The 15,881-nt window shown below is 34.9% G+C and overlaps 1 protein-coding gene and 1 pseudogene across 2 annotated transcripts in view; both read left to right on the forward strand.

Annotated features, from left to right (window-relative positions):
* IL1RAPL1 (interleukin 1 receptor accessory protein like 1) overlaps window positions 1-15,881 on the forward strand; it is a 1,365,259-nt gene that overhangs the window by 1,159,107 nt on the left and 190,271 nt on the right. The window lies entirely within an intron of this gene.
* LOC112207254 (U2 spliceosomal RNA) lies at window positions 3,014-3,123 on the forward strand (annotated as a pseudogene).

Genomic DNA, 15,881 nt, shown 5'->3' on the forward strand with positions numbered 1-15,881 from the left:
CAATAAAATGTACAATAATAGAGCTATGCAATTAGTATATGGAGACACAGTTGATGATGCCATTAATTTTTCTTTGGGAGGTAATAATTATAACAGCTAATCTTAACTGAGTAATTACTGTGGGTCACATTCTGCTTTAAGTGCTTTAAATGTACTAACAGAGTGAGAGGGAATGGATATTATTTCCATGTTTTTAGACTGTAAGATATAATGCATCTTATCCAAAGCCATGGGGCTAGTTGGCAGTGGAGCTAACATTTTAACTCGGGAAATATGGGTCCAAAACCTAGGTTTTTGGCCCCCAGGCCATACTGCCTTTCTGTTTTAGAGTCATCTAAGAAAAGTCTGGAGACAAATTGATATTTTTGTTAAAATCTAAAATATGAAGATGACTTCATCATTTAAAGAAAGAATAGAAAGAGAATTTAAACAAAGGACATATAGTGAGCAAAATTAGGAAGAAATATGGGTCCAAAACCTAGGTTTTTGGCCCCCAGGCCATACTGCCTTTCTGTTTTAGAGTCATCTAAAAAAAAGTCATCTAAGAAAAGTCTGGAGACAAATTGATATTTTTGTTAAAATCTAAAATATGAAGATGACTTCATCATTTAAAGAAAGAATAGAAAGAGAATTTAAACAAAGGACATATAGTGAGCAAAATTAGAAAGAAATGAAAGGGAGAATAAATTGGTGGGAAGTTGCCCAAAGTTTGAGTTGCTGAATTGGAGGGCATGCAAGAAGCAGCATGGGAATGAAATTGTAAAGGGAGATGGAGCCCAGACTAGGAGTCACCTTGTAGGCCATGAAATAGGATTTGGGCCTGTTCTGTGGGATCCCTTAGGGGATATTGTTATACTCACTCTTAACATTATACTGACTCCCTAGCCAGGTCAAAGTACAATTTAAGCTGCCAATGAAATATATTGGCTTTAAATTTTTGTCACCGTTTTTAAAGTGTAGTATGGAACTGAAACATTATATAAACATTGTATAGACAAAAGAAACCATCTACTCTAAATATTCTTAAGCTGTTTGAATAATGATTGGTCTAAATGTATTCCTTTCACATAAATTATATAAACTCCCTTTGAAATGATGTATGAGTTAAATAAGCAATTTTTATGTTAAAAAGTTCAGTAATTTTAAAAATTAAAATGCTCTTACTGAAGCCTCCAAATCATGCATACTATATACAATCTTTTATGTTGTAAATGTCCACGATAAAAGAAAACAAACAAAACAAGACATCAGCACCACCACCAATAAAATTTCAATCAGAAGGGATCACTTGGTTTGAAACTTTATGCAGCTCTCAGATAGCCAGACTTTCTTTGTTAAAAACATTCAATACAATGTTTAGGAAGTGTCATGTTTAACAGAAAACATCATGTGCTAATATTAATTTGGAAAATTCTATGTGGTGGCTGAGACCCTACAGTGTTCCAGTCTCTTGGAAGCTATTCAGGAATAGTGAGTGTTCCTTCTAACTGTTTTATGTGGGGGTATGTGGAATCTTCTAATCTCCAAAGCCACTAGGCTTCTATCCTGACTCTTATTTCCTGATATATGGACCCTCTTCTTAACTCTGGAGTGTTGGACTTTCTCTGTTCTGCCCTTCACTGGTGGCTTGGTTTAGTTTTCTGGTAACTGCATTTCTTCCTGAGCACATCCAGAATCTTCTCAGAGGAGGCAATCATTCCATTCTTTCCTTGTGACACCTCAATTCTCCATCTCCTTACCCAAAGAGCCTCCTTTATGTGTCACTTTCCCTTTGAAATTATCTTTTCTTTCTTAGAAAACTTTTCGTTTCTATTTTAAGAAAAGCTGGGTAACATAAGAACATGAAACATTAAGAGGCAGATGGTAAATTGATTAGACATAAGATGCTTCGTATTTGTATCCTCTGTCCTATTTTCCACTTTTTCTTCAGAAAGTAGTCCATGACTTTGTATTCATAGCTGTTTTTCACTTTACATATCAAGAACCAATGTTTGGGAAACAAATAATTGTGAGTAAGTGGCTATATTGAGTTGCATATCAAAAGATATTTAATTTTTATAGGTTAAATTTATAATATGAATTGCTATGGTATAATTTTGAGAAAAAAATCATTTTTAGTCATTACAAATATTTATTAATGGCCACACTAGGAAACAAAGATTATGAGCCTCATATAGGATACATTTTTTGAACTTTCAAAGGAATACACCATATTTCATTAGGTCAGTAGGTCTTTCCCTCCTTAGGTATTGATACGCCTACAAGTGTAATGACGTGGCATTTATAATTTGGTAAAAATAATTAAAGTTCACTTTTGTGAACAGCTTAGTTTTTAACCAATTAGAATCTACTTAGATACATTCTATAATTACATCACCCTAAGATATTTACAATCTGATAAATGCTATTTTTCATGAGGAAGAGTGATAGAATTAGAGCCACAGTCTAGCTGATGTAATTATAGCCATGGAACGAAACATATGTGCCTGCCATTTATCTCAGGTATCTCATTGAAAAAAAGGATGAGAAAAGCTGATCCAGAGTAGGTCACTAAGCATCATCCATAAATTGAGAATTGGTTCTCAAACAATAACTTTGCTCTCTGCTTATTTTTATATTAAACGTCAAATGCTTGCTTTGTTCTGAAATTAATATACATATACACACACATATATACATATATATACACATATGAAATATAACATGAATATGTGGATTATATCAGAGCAAGTCATCATCTAAAACTAGATTCTAGCTAATATTTCAACAAATATGGACTAAAAACCTATGTGGCCACAAAATATTGATACAGCTGTAAATAAATTAGGTATAATTCCTTCTAAAATTTTCAGTCTACAGTGGAGACAGCCATTAAATAAATTATCATGTACTAACCAAAATAAATAACTGCTTATCATTACTGAATTTCTGATGTTCTTGCAAAAACAACTTGAAAAACTATATGTATAAATTTACTACTGAATATGGTAGTCATCCTTTAAAAGACAATTTAATGGCTTCTTGGCCTTTTGGCTAAGATCAAGTATAGTATCTGTTCTTATCCATTTAAAAGACAATCTACCATAATACCTGAGGAAGAACATATATTTTATAATAACATAAATATAATACATGTTCTCAAATAAAAATTAAGCCTTCTAACAAGTGATTTTACTTTTAGGCATGTAACTTCAAAAATATGGAAAAATGGACGCTGGGTGTGGTGGCCCAAACCTATAATCCCAGTGTTTTGGGAGGCCGAGGTGGGAAGATCACTTGAGGCCAGGAGTTTGAGACCAGCCTGGGTAACATAGTGAGACCCCATCTCTACCAAATTATTTTTTAATTAGCCGGGTGTGGTGGTTCACACCTGTAGTCCTATCTACCTGGGAGGCTAAGGCAGGTGGATCACTTGAACCCAGGAATTTCAGGTTGTAGTGAGCTATGATCACACAGCTGTACTCCAGCCTGGACAACAGAGTGAGACCTTGTCTCTCAAAAAAAACATGAAAAAATGTAACTACCTATATCTATATATGTGTGTGTGTGTGTGTGTGTGTATATATATATATACACACACACACATATATGATAATATGTAACTACCTATATCTATTTTATATATATATGTATATATGTATATGTATATTTTTACATCTGTGGGACCTAATATATGTGTGTGTGTGTGTGTGTGTATATATATATATATATATATATATATATATACACACACACACACACACACATATATTAGGTCCCACAGTTGTAAAAATTTTTAATGTACTTTTATTGTAAATAAACACTGCTGGATTTATATATCAAAAATATTGCTGATTGATTAAGACTTGATGGCCCGGGCGCAGGGGCTCACACCTGTAATCCCAGCACTTTGGGAGGCCGAGGCAGGTGGGTCACAAGGTCAGGAGATCGAGAACATCCTGGCCAACATGGTGAAACCCTGTCTCTACTAAAAATACAAAAATTAGTCAGGCGTTGCAGCGTGCGCCTGTAGTCCCAGCTACTCAGGGGGCTGAGGCAGGAGAATCGCTTGAACCCAGGAGGCGGAGGTTGCAGTGAGCCGAGATTGCACCACTGCACTCCAGCCTGGGCGACAAATCGAGACTCTGTCTCAAAAAAAAAAAAAAAAAAGACTTGATAAACATTAGAAAGTTAACTGAGGGAAGTCATCAAATCCACTTCCTTAAATAGGTAAGATTCTCCTTCGATGGTGCTAATTCCTTTGAGAATACTTGAATGAAAGGAGATGAGCGTTCATGTATTATTTGAATATTGAATCAATGCTTTCCTGAGTAACCTTGGTGATATGGTCCTTTCACATCTGAGAGTTTATTTTGCATCCCCAGATATTCTACCTTAATTGCAATTTTTCCTAATTGGTTTAGAAATGGTACAGAGGAAAGTTAGTAAAAGTAATCACTCTAAAAGTGAGTCATTTATTCTTTTATCCTATGTAAGTAAAAGAACTGAAAATCAAGCAGTTAGCTTTACCCTGTGGTCTCAAACATATGAGTTAAAAGACATAATAAAAACTATCAATGTGTCCAATATATTTGTCCTTAGCATCGTTAATCTATTCCTTGTAAGGTTGGAGTTTATAAAATGAGACTCCATAAAGAGAGAGATACCTAGTCTAAATCAAAGTGTGTGCATTATGACATAGTAGAATATATTGATAAGTTAACTGAAATCAGGTAACTGCAGGTAGATTGGCTTAACATGTCCAAAACATTCTGTGTAAGTTAAATGACTGGTAAGTAAAATGGTGGGACTCATGAAAGTTAATTTAATTATATCAGTCAAAAATACATAAAATAATTTCAATACTGTTACAACCTCACTCTAGTAGGTGTTTCTCAGAGGCACTTGCTTCATTGTTTATTTGTCATCATTCCTAATAAACATATATTTGAGTTCATGTCATCTAAAAATAAATGGCCTACCCTACAGAGACATGGAAAACTGATGTAGGCATACACTCACCCAACATTTAATGACCTGAATCCATCTCAATGACTTCCTTTTCTATTCAAATAACCAGTTTGGAATTTGATTTACTAAAATTAACTTTTGTGGTATTGTTTCAACAAAGGACAGCCTTTTGTGTGACAACCTATAATATTTAGCTACTGAAAGACCTACCATATTTCTCTCCCACTGAGAATTATTTGTTATCTAATATCACTTATAGACTTCATGTAAATCAAATAATTATTTCTGGCTCTGCATGGTGTAAGGATGATTAAAAACTTGTCAAGCTATCAGAAGAATAAGGCCACTTCCCAGCATGGAATGACATTATTTATTCTAGGTCCAATGATTGGTACCAGAACTGACCCTTAATAATAATATTTATGACCTGGGGGTGGGAGGGGAGAAATCATTTAGAATGATTAGTCTTATCACAATCCTAAGGCATTAGAATTTTCAAAAGTGCTGAAATAATTGTGCAACTTTAAGGAAATGTATAAGAAGGTAGCTAAATTATCACTGAAGTTAGTGAACACTATGCAGTGCTAATCATGTATGGCTTCTCAAAAGCATTTAACACTGTTGACAACTGTCCTCTTGAGATGCTGTACCTACTTCTCTCTCTGTTCTTCAACTTTTTCTCTATTCCTTTGCTGTCTCTTTGGCTGTTTCTCTGTATTTTGTTCCTCCATTACATATTTGAATCCTGTGATTTGTCATGCATTATCTTTGCTTTTCATTTTACGTGCTGTTCTGGAAAATTCTACTCCTTCAAGTGTGTTTACTGCTTTTCATATATTCTTTAGGCAAGATCTTTTTCTTGACCTTCGGGCCCATATCAGCATACCAGGAGAAATCTCCCACTGATAACTCAGATTCATCCTGGATAAATTGAACTCATTATCTGTCATTCAAAACTGGCTTTTCATAATATATGGCTCCAAAATTCTTATAGTCATGTAGCAAAATTCCTGGGAGTTATCCTCCCTCACAGTCCCATCCATCAAAATCTGATAAGTGAACTGAAATGCTACTCAAAACTCTATTCTGGGTCTTCTTTCCCCACTACCCTGACTCATGTTCCCATTACCTGTCCATTATCACCATTCCAAAAGACTCCCTGCCTGAATTCTTGCACATCTATAATCCAGCTTCCCAAGTGTGTTTTTTTAATACACAGAAACGATTAGCCGCAACAGCCTTTAACAATACAAGACTGCCTGAAGTCCAAACATACTAACTTGACATAAGTATCCTTTGTGGTCATATGTTGAGCCTCCTTTCCAGCCTCCTTTAGCTTGGTCACCTTTGTGCTCTAAGTTTCAGCTATACTATGCTACCAAGGCATAGCAGGATGTTTCACACCTATATGCATGAGCATGATGTGTATGTGCATGGACACATATGTTTTACACAATTCTCACTGCTTATAAAACACACTGCATCAGCTGTCTATTGTTACGCAACAAATTAGCACAAATTTAATGGCTTAAAACAATACACATTTATTATTTCACAATTTCTGTAGGTTAGAAACCTGGGCATGGCCATGCTGGGTCCTTTGCTTCACAGTGTCTCACAGATGGCAATAAAGGTGTCAGTCAGGACTACAGTCTCATCTGAGGGCTCAACCGGGGAAGGATCTGCTTCTATATTCACTCAGTGGTTGTTGGCAGAATTTAGTTTCTCAAGGCCTTAATTCCTAGCTAGGTGTTGGCCAGAGGCCTTTTTCAGTTCCTTACTGCAAGGGCTTCTCTGTAGGCAGCTGCCTCATAAGTATGGCAGCTGCTTCATCAAAGCCAACAGTGAAGAGAGTCTTTTAGCCAGATGAAGTTCACAATCTTACATAACCTAATCACTACAGTGATATTCCATCATCTTTGACATTTTCTATTTTGTAGGCCACTAGGTTTAGCCCACTCTGAACAAGTTGGAATTACACAAAGATGCAACTATTAGGAGGCTGGGATTATGAGGAGCCATTTCAGAATCGACCACACCCACCAACCCCACCTTCCTTTACCCCCATCAACCTGACAACACCTGCTCAAATTATTGAAGACTCATGTGACTTACCAAGACCTCAGTTTTTCAATATTTCCCAACAAACCCACCATGAAGTTGGTTACTCCTTTCTTCATACTCCCAGTACACCTCCAATATTATTTTTCAATTATCGTTTACATAGTTTTCTCTCCCATCAATACTTTGAGAACAAAAAATGTAGTGTATTATTTTCTACTCTCTGGTAAGATCAGTCCAAAAAAAGTGCTCATTAAATGTTGAATAATAATTGTTTAAAGTAAATAAAACCACAGATATTAAATACATAAAATTATCTGGAAACAGGTAATTACCCCAGGGATAATTGACAGCTAACAATGTGCTTAACATCTGAATGTATCATTTACTTTAGTTTAGTTTATTTACTTTAGAGTACAAATGGTAATCTTTTGTGAGTGACATCACAAAGTGACAGATTTGGATGTCTCTATTATTTTTAAATTCTTTCAAATGAGAAACAAGTATAAAATGAAATGCGATGTGGATAATATAGTATAGTGGTTAAGATCACCGGCTTTAGCATCAGTCAATGGGATCAAATCCCACTTCTACCACTTATTAACTGTATGGTTTTGGACAAGTTAGTTACTTTAACCTCTCTGTTCCTTTCTTTACTGGTCTGTGAAATGGGGTCTGAAATTGCACCTACCTCATAGGGCTGTTATAAAGATTAAATACAATTATTTATGGAAAGCAGTTAATAAAGACCTAGTGTGTATTTGACTCTCAGTAAATGTCAATCATTATTATCTCCTAGTATACTGAAATAGAAAGATGTCCATAATATGAAACTTGGAGAGATGTATGTAAGTTGTTAATTATCTTTAATATATACATAGATATATACACTTAATTCATCTATATGTTTGTATATGGGAAAATTGGGAAGTATACACAGATTTTTAATAATGATTATTTCCAGGAATTAGGGAAGAGGTGAGGGTGGATAACTTTATTTTTTTATTTTGCAGATTATTGTATTATTTGAATTATTCTAAATAAGCATATATCACCTTTCTTTTTTTTTTTGAGATGGAGTTTCACTCTTGTCTCCCAGACTGGAGTGCAGTGGTACTATCTTGGCTCACTGGAACCTCTGCCTCCCAGGTTCAAGCGATTCTCCTGTCTCAGCCTCCCGAGTAGCTGGGATTATAGGCGCCCACCACCATGCCCGGCTTATTTTTGTAGTTTTAATAGAGACGGGGTTTCACCATGTTGGCCAGGCTGGTCTCGAACTCCCGACCTCAGGTGATCCACCCATCTCGGCCTCCCAAAGTGCCGGGATTACAGGCATGAGCCACCATGCCCGGTCGCATATATCACTTTTATAATCTGTTATGGATTGGATATATTCTTCCAAAAAGATATGTTGAAATCCTAACCCCAGAATGTTACTTTCTTTGGAAATAAGGACATTAGAGACATAATTAGTTAAGGTGAGGTTGTGCTGGTGTAGGGTGGGCCCTAATTCAATATGATTAGTGTCCTTATAAGAAGAGACATCTAGACACATAGGAGAGAACACCATTGGGTAATGAAGCCAGTGACTGAGTGCTGCAGCTGCAAGCCAAGGAATGCCAAGGATTGCTGACAGAGCACCAGAAGCTAAGAAGAGGCAAGGAAGGATTCCCCTACATGTTTCGAAGGGATCATGGTTCCGCCAACACCTTGATTTGGACTCCTAACCTCCAGAACTCTGAGCCAATACATGTCTGTTGTTTTAAGCCACTTAGTTTGTGGTTCTTTGCTACTGCAGGCCCAGAAAACTAACAGATAGCCAAAATAAATTAATTAATATTTTTAAGTATATACAAAAAAGAAGAGAAAAGACAGGCAGTTGCATAGCTCATAAAATTATAATCTCTTGAAGTTGAAGCTTCAGGTTCATTTTGACTCGTACCTCTCCGGCCATGCCAATAGAATTATTAGTTTTTGACATCCCAGCCAAATATTTGACAAGCAGTTCATAAACTAATGGGAAGTGCTAAGAAATATAGGAGCTATTTCTTTCTATTCTGTTCCTCCATGAAATTTCCTCTATCCAGTTTCCAATCGTGCAAATCATATCAAGAAGGCAAGTGATCCAAGGGTTAAGCAACATTTGATTGCCTGCTGTGACTGCATGTGTCTAAAGAGAAATAGAAAGCAATTTGACTACGGTATGTGACTCAAGTGATACGTGTTTTAGATAAATAATTAGAAACAAAACAAAAAGTCAATTAGTTTCTAGCCTGTCCTTCAACTGTTTAAAATATTATAGCAGTAAAACTAATGGAGAGTTTTTTCCTAACTACATCAAAGTTATTAAAATGTAGAGTCAATTAGAAAAAAATATAAGAATGTACATTCATAATTGTTGAATACTAACAACTCATATCAAATGGACAAACTGTTTGACACCAATATATGTAGGAAAGGTCAGGGCTTCTAAAGAAATGTTTCTTTAATGATGAAACTTTCCAATTTTAATTGTTTTTAATTAGCATCTTATAGACGGAGGAAGAAGAGGGTCAAAAAGAAAGAACTTTTTCTTTTCTTAATATGTATAGCCATGGAAGATGGCAGAAGGGAGTGAAAAAATTCAATCATTTTTATTAATAAAACAAATGGAGAAAGCAGTGGAACCAGTAACCCCAATAATGGATCCTATATTATTACTTATTTTATTTGCCTATCTCTTTCACAGATATCTAGCTATTCATCAAGTAGACATTCCCTCCAAGGCACAAAGAAACACTGAAGTTTTAATCTACCATTGTTTAATTCTTTCTTCCGGCAGAAATACTTGTGTTCATAAGAAACTTTCCAAATTAATTAAACTTGTTTAAGGTTGATACTGGCCAGAGACTTTCCTGTCTTCCAATTTAAGAGATTTTGATGAACATATGAGAATTACATTACAAAATATGGCAAGACGGGGAAAGAAAATAGAAGAGGTGAAAGAAAGGAGAGGGAATGAAAGGAGGAATAAAGAAGAAAGAAAACTGAAAATGGAAATACAGGCCAGACGCAGTGGCTCACGCCTGTAATCCCAGCACTTTGGAAAGCCGAGGCAGGTGGATCACCTGAGGTCAGGAGTTTGAGACCAGCCTGACCAACATGGTGAAACCCCCGTCTCTACTAAAAAATTACAAAAATTATCCGAGTATGGTGGTATGTGCCTATAATCCGAGCTACTTGGGAGGCTGAGGCAGGAGAATTGCTTGAGCCCTGGAGGCGGAGGTTGCAGTGAGCCGAGATCACGCCATTGCACTCCAGCCTGTGCAACAAGAGCAAAACTCTTCTCAAAAAAAAAAAAAATAATAATAATACAAATTTTCTCTCATTCATTTCACAAATGTCAAGTATTTGCCATTATTCCTAATGTAAAAAACAAAACAAAACAAAACAAAAAAACAAAACAAACAAAAAATACCCCACCGTGTTTCACATTGTTCTGAAGTAGTTACTGTTGGTTATTATTGAGAGTGCAAACCACCCATGCTTCCTCTTGGGCTAATGCAGAGGTTAAACAGCCTGAGAATTACCTGCACCATGGAAATGTATTCTGGGGTTGATAAGAACAAAGTGTCCATCTTTGAGTTATTTTAACAACTAAACCCTAGAGACCAGAGGTAAACTAAAGGAGAATAAAGAAATATAATTACATTGGACAGTAATGTCATGAAGAGTTAATTAATTAGGATTCAATGAGTCATAACTTATTTTGAAGATGTGGCATTTTAGAAAACCACCTAGCTTCATTCATATTACCCTCAGACATTAAAGGTGTAATTGTTGTCATTATCATTTTAATTGGTCCTGTAATTTAATGGTTATACACGTGGTTGTTGTAAGGTCTTTTAAGCTGTTGGGATTTTAATATTTGACATGTAGCTTGAAAAAATAATTATGACATTTCCCAGATCTGAGGTTGGCCTTTGCAGTTAATGACAACACTGCGTTTTCAAAATGGTTATTATTGATAGTACAAATACTCAAATGGCCTACAGAGCTACCTTCATCTGTACCATAGTTCTTTTTTTTTGGAGATCACTGGGATTATCTAATCAGACCAACACTGCCACCATATTTAAGCAGTATGTAATGTATGGTAGATATATTGCAAAATACCAAAAGAAAAGCACTTGTAGTAGTTTCTACTTGGAAAACAGTATTGTTACTAAAAGTTATGGCAGAAATAATATTTTATTAACTGTAGGCCTTGATTGTCTTGATTGCAAATGCTAGGTACTATATTATGCACACAGCTTGAAATGTATGTGGCACAATGAATAAAAGCTTACTTTCCTAAAATATAAAATGATTGAGGAATTTGATCATCACATTTAAATATTTTCAAAAAGGGTTATTTTCTACCCAGCAGTAGAATAATTGATAGATAATTACAAAAGAGGCTATGCCAAAATTATTGCTAGGCCCTTTATATTGAGACAATGGTCTTTATATAGTGTTTGATGAGAAATCTATCATTTCCCTTGGGGTAATGGCCAGTTATTTACCACCGTAACAACTTAAATGACTCTGTTTCTAGACTTCTAGTTAGGGGCACTTCTTAAATCTTGAAAATGGGGCAAAGCATAAATTTCTAAGCTGAAGATTTACTTGGTTGTCTTCACCCTTAGTACATGGGGTGAGTTTCAGCTTACAAACCTGGCCTCTCCTCCGAAACTAGCAAGGAAGAACCAAGTGTCACAATATAGCAGGAGCTCTTAATCCGTCTGCACAATCATTGCGAGATGGGGAGTGGATAGGCTTCCCAGTCAGTGCCTCTGATTTGACTGGTCCAGATCTGGGGTGTGGACAATTTCTTATAAAGCTCTCAAGGTGATTCTAATATGCATCCATGGCTGAGAACCACTTCATTAGTGATTATTAGATCAGTTTTCAAAATACAGCCTAACATTGATGGACTCTGTCGATGGCAATATCCTGGTTGTGATATCGTAGTATGGTTTTGCAAGAGGTTACCACCAGAAACAATTGGGTAAAGGGTACGTGAAATAGACTCTCTCTGTATTATCTCCTACAACTGCATGCAATTCTACAGTTATTTCCAAATAAAAAAGTTTAACTTATTTTTTAATAGTCTGCCAGTGAACTCCATTAAACTTACTTGTGACTCTTAAAAGATGCAGACTTTTGGGCCCCATCACAGGTCTAGCAAATTGGAGTCCCTGTGGGTATGTCCTGGAATCTACATTTTTAAACAAGCTCACCAGGTGATTTTGCTGAAACACTGATTTAGCTACTTACATGTTTAGGTTTTGAGTAATACTGGGCACCTGGACAGTCTTAGGTAAGTGAGAATTAGGCAAACTGGCACACTAAGTTCCCTGCCCTATTCAGTATTCTGCTATTCCTGCTACACTTGTCTTAAAAAGATAGGATTTCATATACCAAGGTGTTATGATGATACTAAGGCAAACTAATGCATAAAAATGATATATAATGAATTATTCAGTCATTCAACAATTTTTTTATTGAGTACCTATTATGTGCCAGATACAGTTCTAAGCATTGCTTTTAAGAATGAGTATAAGAATAACATTTGTAAGGCTATCACCTCAGGCATTCTGATAGTACGCGGATTTCTTATTTAAGCTTCACAACCACCCTGATGTAGGTTCTTTTATTCTCCCCTCTTTGCACAAGAAAACACTGAAACAAACTGTTTTATGTACATTGCTAAGGATCTAGAAGTAAAAACTTTGAATCTGAAATCAGATTTCAGAGACTGTTTCTTTATGGTAAAATATACGTAACATAAAGTTTACCTTTTTAACTATTTGAAGTGTACAGTTCAGTGACATTAAATACCTTCACACACTGTGCAACCATCACCACCATCAATCTCTAAAACTTCTCCATCTTTCCAAACAGAAATCCAGTACCTATTATACAATATCAGGGGCTGTTTTTATTATACAGTATATGACACTCCCCCACCAAAGAAACCTTTCATTGTAGAACTTTATACAAAAGGTAAAGAAAACAATTTGGGAGAAAAGCCTCTCGCCAGCATTTCTTCAATCACACAACATATTATAGAAAAGCTGCTGTGTGGAAGATCAGCCTTGATCTGGCTGTATTTTTATTGAATCTAAAAAAAAGTAATTATCAGAACTATTGTTATAACTTAACCCATTTGTGCTGCAATTGCTTCTCATTTGTGAAATAGACACACTAATAAGGCATACTAATAGTGCCAAATGGAATCTTTAGTGTGAGTATTAAATCACTAATGTATGTGAAACACTTAGAACATTGCCTGGCATTTCCTCAGTCCACCCACCCAATCCCACCCACACACAGTCAAAAGTGAGTTCTTATTTCCCCGATTGTCAATTTTGTATATATCACTTGATGCACATCATTTTCCCACATCTTTGTCACTGATTGTTAGTTTTATCTAGTTCAGTAGCAAGCACAATATCTAACAACCTGAATTTATTTTTATTGTAATCATTTCAAAGAAATTAGAGTCAAATGTCCTCAACTGTATGTCTCCAGTAATTTCACTTAGAAAGTTTTTCAGGCACAGAATTCGTTCTTGAGAATAGAGTAGCATTCCCCTGTCTGTAATATTTGAGCAGAAAGGACATTGCTTCCATGAAGCCTTGTTTCTGTTCTTCTTCTGTTTATTAGAAAATACTCTGTTGATGGCAAATTCGTGAGCAATCTAAATATATAATTAATTAGAAGAACAAATTGAAATTGACCAAATCTCTCAGAGCTTTGAACAAAAGGACTCTTCAAATGGTCAAAACAATTACTTAGAATTTAAGCGTTCGTTGAAATGCGAGACAGTGGCCAGTAGAGATACAAAAGAGAAACCAGGCTCCCATGATATTGTAAATGCTAACCCTGCTCCTTAAGCAAACGAAAGTCTCTTTCTATTGTCAGTAGCTGTCTTCTAGGACAAATAGTTTGGTATTTTATAAAAGGGAGAAAAACTTATCAAAAACATTCCATGAAATGTACCTCTTTTGAAAAATTACTCCTTGAATTTGAGTTAAAGAATTCTTTAGAAGCCAAACTGCTGAGATGATTTATCTGCACAAAAGAAAACTACTGTTCAAGAAGCATATTTGAAGAATATGTCATTGCAAATCAAAGATTCTTTTAAAAATAAGTCTCAAAAGGAAGAGAGGGAGAGAGGGAGAGAGAAAGAGAAAGAGAGAGAAATATATAATTAAAGTCATAGGTAATTTAAGTTTGGAAATGAACATTCATTCACTACTTTGTTATATTGTAATATGGTGGTAAACAAAACACAGCAATAATTTTGTCTGATTTTCTTCACTAAGAAATGGAACCATTTATGAAGCTTAGCAACTGATGCGAATTTTGCTTTGATGGTAATTATGTAACAGAGTGGCAGGGGTTTCACTTCCAGATAAAGATGGACAATGAAGGTCAATTTCTATCCTGTCGTTTTGAATATTCAGTGCCAGCACAATTTAATTGGGATCAGGTAATTGCTCAGAAGGCTACACTGAGCCCACTATCATCCCTCAGTGTCGCTCCTGCACACCTACTTATCCTGACATTGTCAAAAACTGTCACAAGGAATGTGTCTCACTGAGAAAAATATGAGAAAAATAACCTGTTTGTCATTGCTCAGAGCTTCAAGACCATGCTCTAAAGTGATAAGAAAAAGTTTTTTTTTTTTTTTTTTTTTTTGAGCAAAACTGTCTTGTCTCTGAACTGATTAAATTGGTCCATCATGGTAATATAAGGGAACATTTTAATGAAATAAATTATTTATGGGAGTTCAGTGATATTTGCTCTCCTAGCTCTTGTGTGATAGTATCAAGTGTACCTCTTACTCTCTTTTGGCATTGAAGGATATTATATTGGTCTTGAATATCTTTTGCAAAATATTATAAATTATGCAAGTAATAAATGTAAACATTGTTTTAAGAACTAGAGTATTGTGAATAAATTGCTAAAAATTTATCTTGTGATTTTCTCTTTGGCATTAGAGAGAAGCAGAAATTTAGAAACTAATTAGTATATAATGTGTGTTTTTATAATAAAAGGAAACTATGTGCTCAGGAAAAGTCTGATGTCCTCAGAATGAAAATACTCATAGTAACAGTAACATACATATATATATATATATATGTAATGTGATTTATAATGATCACAACATTAAATGTTGTTTGAATTGGCACTAGTAAATTTTAATTACCACCTATGACTTCTGACTTCTGTCTATTGATACGAGGACTAAAAGGATAGTTAATGTTATTATTAGTATTAATAAAAGTAATGTAAGTTTAGTATAAGATTTCTAATCTATTCACCATAGACAATGAACCAAAGAGGAACTACTTTGTGCTACATTTTTATCTGTCTCAGGGCATAGGTTCAAGACAATTTCTAGTTTTGTAAAATGAAAGCAGTGATACAGAAGACACCTATTTCATTCCCTCAGAATAATAGTATATAATACTATATATTATATACTTTACACAAATGTTAGAATAAAAATGAAGAAATATTTAAAATGATAGGCTCACTACTATATTTAATAGCATTAATCCTCAAAGGCAATATTTAATACATTAATTTCTTAATATGCGTGCATTGTGAATACATGAGAAAAAGGAAAAAAATTCTTTAAATGAGTTCCTGCAATTAATATCATCAAATGATGTAAATTACAGTTTTAAAACAAAAAAGCCCTTAAAGCGTGCTATGAATAAAGTAGGAAACAAATTAAATTTTAATCTTTATTATTATTAAAATAATCTTTGCATCGTTCTTTTTCTACTTGAAGTTTCAGGGGTTTTCATTGATAGTCATAAACTGGAGAGAAA

This window comes from Pan troglodytes, chromosome X (assembly GCF_028858775.2).
Source record: "Pan troglodytes isolate AG18354 chromosome X, NHGRI_mPanTro3-v2.0_pri, whole genome shotgun sequence".
In the NCBI taxonomy this organism is placed as follows: domain Eukaryota; kingdom Metazoa; phylum Chordata; class Mammalia; order Primates; family Hominidae; genus Pan; species Pan troglodytes.